This window comes from Lissotriton helveticus (assembly GCF_964261635.1).
Source record: "Lissotriton helveticus chromosome 1_1 unlocalized genomic scaffold, aLisHel1.1 SUPER_1_unloc_23, whole genome shotgun sequence".
NCBI classification, from domain to species: Eukaryota; Metazoa; Chordata; class Amphibia; order Caudata; family Salamandridae; genus Lissotriton; species Lissotriton helveticus.
The window spans coordinates 1,234,902-1,241,243 of NW_027611663.1; positions in this window are offsets into that span (position 1 = coordinate 1,234,902).

The following is a 6,342-nucleotide window of genomic DNA, read 5'->3' on the forward strand; positions in this document are numbered from 1 at the left end:
AATCCTTATGCCATAAACGCTTGAATCTGAAAGACAGAGTTATGCTTCATGAGAGATCCCACTCTGGGGAAAAACCTTACGAATGCTCGAAATGCAAGCAAAGTTTTGGTTACAAATTACTTGTCATGAGCAAACTCACACGGGGGAAAAAAAGCTGTATGAGTGTTCTGAATGTCAGATACAATGTCACTTCACATGAGAGAATTCACACTGGACTAAAGCCTAATACAGGAGGGGAAAGCCAGAAACAAACAGAATAGGTACGTTTCATGACAATATTGAAATGGGAAATAACAGGAACAAATATTTACACCACATGACAAAAATATTAGAGACTAAATTTCAGCAATATAGGAAATACTGAAGTTCATGTTCTAATTCCGGGTAGGTGGCAGCTTCCCGGCGCCATTTGGAGGGTCTATATGCACAAGGGCAGCTATTTAGAACAATCTCAGCGCAATTTTGTTGTGTGATTTTAACTGTGGCATCCTGATTTACTAGGCTGCTAGCGGTGACTCTTTTAATTGTATTATTTTCCTGCGCTGCACTTTCAGAGCTTTTTCTTGCATTTCTTCTGCACTCTGCGAATTCAGGCAGACGCATAGCGGTGACACGCTTTTCAACACATGTATTGCAATTTGACAATTATTTTAATTTCCTACCTGTAGCAATCGGCCCCCCCGCCTCGGTCCACCGCGGCTCCTTTGCCGTTTGAGTGGAGGGCGGCTCTCCTACCGCGGTTCCCTGTGCCGGTCTGGTGGCGAGAACGGGCGCCATATTGGGAAGAGCCGTAGAGCACTGGGACCAGAGTCAGCGGTCCAGTTGCTCGAGGCTCACTCCCATAAGACGACAGGAGGGCGCTCCTGTCTCCGTGGATTCCGGGTAGGTGGCAGCTTCCCGGCGCAATTTGGAGGGTCTACATGCACAAGGGCAGCTATTTAGAACAATCTCAGCGCAATTTTGTTGTGTGATTTTAACTGTGGCATCCTGATTTACTAGGCTGCTAGCGGTGACTCTTTTAATTGTATTATTTTCCTGCGCTGCACTTTCAGAGCTTTTTCTTGCATTTCTGCTGCACTCTGCACTCTGCGAATTCAGGCAGACGCATAGCGGTGACACGCTTTTCAACACATGTATTGCAATTTGACAATTATTTTAATTTCCTACCTGTAGCAATCCGCCCCCCCGCCCCGGTCCACCGCGGCTCCTCTGCCGTTTGAGTGGAGGGCGGCTCTCCTACCGCGGCTCCCTGTGCCGGTCTGGTGGTGAGAACGGGTGCCATATTGGGAGGAGCCGTAGAGCACTGGGACCAGAGTAAGCGGTCCAGTTGCTCGAGGCTCACTCCCATAAAACGCGATGTGTCAGAGGGAGCGCAGCAGGCGTGACTTAGGCGCGCCGCAGTTGCACTTGAATTAAGCTCGTCTGCGCTCGTCCGCGAGCGTTCGGGACCAGGGGCCATGGACTGTGCCCGTTCCTACTCTTACTCATCCGCTGAGCTATTAGATTTAAGACCTACTTCCACAACGTGCCCCCCCTTGCCCTCCAACACGATAAAACGAACATCTCAGCTTGGGATCATTAACACCAGCACTCTTACTGCTGATCCCTTACCTAAGCACTTAATACATACCACCATTTCCGGCACAACATGCAACTTCAGTTGCATCTATCTAAACACCCGATCTCTGACTAAAAACTAGATCGATATATTTTTACTGTTAACTGATAAAAAACCGGACATGTTGCTGTTGACAGAAACATGGCTTACTCCAGATTCCCTACCGGACATTTTGTCCGCACTACCAGCTGACTATTACATCGTGTCAGCAATCCGTCCATCAGGGAAAATTGGGGGAGGAGTGGCCATTATCATCCACAAAACACACCAACTACCATCCTTACTTTTGCCGAACTCAGAAAACATTGTTGTTAAGTTAGATACCGTTAATGGAGCATTAGTAGTGGTCTTACTTTATCGCCCACCACAAACGATGGCCACATTCCCTTCCATTTTAGCAGAGCAGCTTGCCCTTCTTGCTACAAACCATTCTAAATTACTCCTGATTGGAGATCTAAATTATTGGTTTGACAATGTAACACTGGATCCTCAAGCAGCCGAGCTGAGAGACCTATTAAATGATATTAACCTGACCCAACACATTAACACATCGACCCATCGACCCATCAGAAGGGTCACAGTCTCGACCAAATTTGGACCTTGAACTTACCTGTCCACTCTATTAGTATAAACCCTTGTAGCTGGTCAGACCATTTTAGTATAGTCTTCTCTTTTCATATGGGGAAAGTCACTCAATTCAGGCTACAAACAAGCAGGACCATTCGGAAATGGAAAACAGCGGACATGTCTGCATTCTTAAACTCACTGAGCACATCTCTCCCTTCGCAGAGCACTGATGTGGAGGTTGCAGATCCTAGGCTTAAACAATGGCTGAACAAAGCCGCTGATGATTATGCTCCCTCTATCAGCTTTAGCAATTCGAGAAGCATTGATGCCCATAAGTGGTTTACACCCGATCTAAAAAAAAATTAAATTGGAAGTACGACAGAAAGAGAGAGCATGGAGATCCAATTATCACCCACAAGACAGGGTGGCTTATTGCTCGGCTAAGAAAATGTATCAAAAAGTTCTTCTTCATCAGAAGGCCGAATATTTCTCGACAAAAAATTTAAACTCTACAAACAGGTCGAAGGAGATATTCAGCATTGTGAACGAGCTGTGCAACGATGACAGAACTCCCCCCCCCGGTAGTCCCCACACAAACACTCTGTGACTCCTTGAATAACTTCTTCAGTGAAAAAATAGCCGCCATAAAACAAAATATATCTCAATCCCCTGTCTGTGCCATCCTGGACTCCTCTTTTTATAACTCCTCTACATTACACTCCTTCCCCCTTATTGACCTAAAAACTTTCTCAGCTTTGTTGACACGAGTAAAATCAGGATCCCCTGAGGATATAGGCCCACCTCACATTATGAGGTAAATTGGACGTACCATCCCTCATGGCATGATACCACTGCTTAACGAATCCCTTATTTCTGGCATGGTCCCTCGCAGTTTTAAACAGGCTTTACTAATTCCACTCACAAAAAAGCCCGGTATAGATCCTCTCGACCTCACAAATTATCGGCCTATTTCTCTCCTGCCCTACCTCTCTAAAATTTTGGAGGCTCATGCTACCAACTGCCTCTCGAAATTTATTGAAAACACTGAGTACCTGCAACCTAATCAGGCAGGCTTTCGGCCTTGTCACTCCACCGAGGCAGTGATACTCGCCGTCCAGAACACCCTAAGGTCCAATGCTGACAAAAATCTCCATCAGGCTTTGGTGCTTCTCGATTTGTCTGCAGTGTTCGACACGGTTGACTATTCCATTCTGGTCAACCGTGTCGAACAGGCCGGCCTTAGAGATTCTGATTTGAGCTGGCTGCAATCTTTCATATCGGAGCGCACCCAGTCTGTCCGGCTAGGGTCTTTTATAGCCCCCAAAATCAATTCTTTCTGCGGAGTCCCTCAAGGCTCCTCTTTGTCCCCATTATTATTTAATTTGTATATGCGGCCCCTATTGTTTTCCTTGAGAGATTATAAAGTCACCGCATATAATTATGCTGATGACTTACAGCTTGTTTTCACCCTGAACTCCTCCATTGCTGCTGGTGACTTCCAGGCTACTATGACCCATATCCAGAGGTGGATGACCTTGAACCATCCCAAGCTGAACCCGGGCAAGACCGAGTTGATCTTTCCCGGGAAGAGTGAGATCAGCTGGGGCCCCCATTTCTGGCCCCTGGATATGGGCCTTCCTCCTAAAAAATCTCACTCAGTAAAAAGCTTGGGAGTGACCATCAGCGAGGATCTCTCTCTGAAAACACGGATTGGAACAGTAGTCTCCTCGGGGTTCTTCCAACTGAGAAAAATTAAGAAAATTGCTCACCTTCTTACCCCTTCTGCCCTGATCCAAGCAGTTATCGCCTTAGTTCTGTCCCGCATTGATTTCTCCAACAGCCTATACTTGGGCCTGCCTGCAGGTCAACTTAAAAGACTGCAATATCTTCAAAATCAAGCAGCCAGGCTGATTTGCAAGTTACCCAAGTGGGAATCCATCAAACTAGGACTAGAGAGACTACACTGGCTACCTGTGGCCCAGAGAGCCGCATTTAAAGCCGGTTGCATTATTTTTGAGGCCTTACAAGGCAAGGGCCCCCTGTTTATAAGACAGCTGATAGGGACATACACCCCCTCGCGTAGTCTGCGCTCAGCCCATAAAGATCTATTGGTGGTGCCCCGGTTTAAGAAGAAGCGACAAGGAGGCAGCTGTTTCCACTTCTTGGCAGCCTCCTTATGGAACTCCTTGCCTCTGACTCTTAGACAGAGTAAGGATCTCCTTACCTTTAGACGGGCATTTAAAGCCTTGCTCTTCACACAGGCTTTCGCTGTATAGATTGTTGTTAACACTTTTCCCTTGTTATGTTGTTTATCTGATCTTTCCAATAGCGCCATGAAGCCCATGGGCGTACGTGCGCTGTACAAATAATAATTAACATAACATAACATAACAATAATCCATTTGGTAAAAGTGGTTGCTTGTAGAATCAGCACACTACTGTGTCTGTGATTGCTTTTAAATAAAGGCATTTTAATGCACCCCATTTTACTTTCAGATTCACAAATGTCCCCTTGGGTTACTACCTCCTGTTACTGTTTGTCAGCCCTCATATGGTTTCAAATCTTAATACATACCTTAAGGATGTTTTAAATGTGTATTAAATATTCAGAAGGGACACTAACATTCCTCTTTCGAAATCCGAATTGTTAAATTGGCTTAGTACATTTTAAAAAGGGGTTTAACATTTGCAAACTCTGTGAAATACTGAACCAGTGGATTTTTGAACAATAAAACCCTTGGTACATGAGGCCATGTTTCTCAATTCCCTCCATATTAAGTTTGCTACTAATGTTAGTTTAATGATAACCGTGCACGTACCTATTTAGTGTTAGTGTTGCTTCAGATCAAATAAAAACCATTACGCATAACTCTTACACAATACTTAAAGACAGAATTTCTGACATCCAGCTTTAATGTTTTGTTAAATATATTTGCAAATGTCATTTAAACAGGAAAGCAGCTAAAGCAGTCTATGGACATAAAATAGGATGTAATCATAATTTTTAGATACCTTTTCTGAGTTTCAGGAACAATGAGTGTCTTCTGGGTTTACTCTAAACCACTATAATAAACATATTCAATCCTTTTAGATTTAATCTGTTTGTACTGGTTTCTATTGCAGACAATACTCTAGATTTAGACCAAGGATCAATTCCACCCATGGCTTTTAAAATCTTTTTATCTCTATTAGTGTTATCACAACTAAAACTGTAATAGAACTGATCTGAGAGATGGACCTTCAAGTATTCTAATGTAGTAAACTATGGAGTTAAATCTGAATAGATTAGATCCACAAGCATTGCCTGACCACTGTATTTTACATCAATAGATTACTTATCAGCACATTTTCTCTAAGTACAATTCACTTATCTTCTATTTTTCGTAGAGCTTGTGCTGGGTCTGTTTGAACTCTTTTAAAATATGACATTTACATTTTACAAAAGTGTGTGGATTTTGTATATATTTAAAATTGTTGATCTCCAAAAAAGGCCTAAGTCAATAAATTGAATTGAAATTCAAGTTTATCATTTGAATCCTATTGTTGGAAAATATGTGATTTTGAACCCCATGAGGTGGTTCCTTTCCACACAGCATTCAGGTTGTAATCATGAGTCAAATAATGCTGAGGAGGTTAAAATATTCAAATTGAATTCTAATTACACATGAAATGTTCATTGTTCAATATATTTCTCTTAGTATTTTAGTGTGCGGACTTTATTCCTTAAGGAAAATAATTAGTATTTGTTTTTCTATATGTAGGAAGCATTACATTAATGAAACCACTGTATCCCACCTTCTTTCTTTTTTTTCCTGTTCTTTATGCACGTTTCTATCGTTGAACTTTAAAGATTGCCCGAAATTAAGAATTGTGCTCTACATACCTTTGCTGTGTTACAGTATGTTGATTTTTATGTACAACTTTTGTCTCTTGTGTGTATGGCAACTGATGTTTTGTTTTGCTTTAATAATCAGCTTATGTTTATTAGGTTTTATTATTCAATAAAATGTTTCAAACACAACAAATGGTAGTTGATATGTATTTACAACTGCAGCATTTTTATTGTATGGGCGCGTTCAAAGGGGCCAAAAATATGGTCTGCGGGTTGACGGAGGACCACATTGCCATCAGCAGGGAGAGGTTTGGGCAGGTGATTA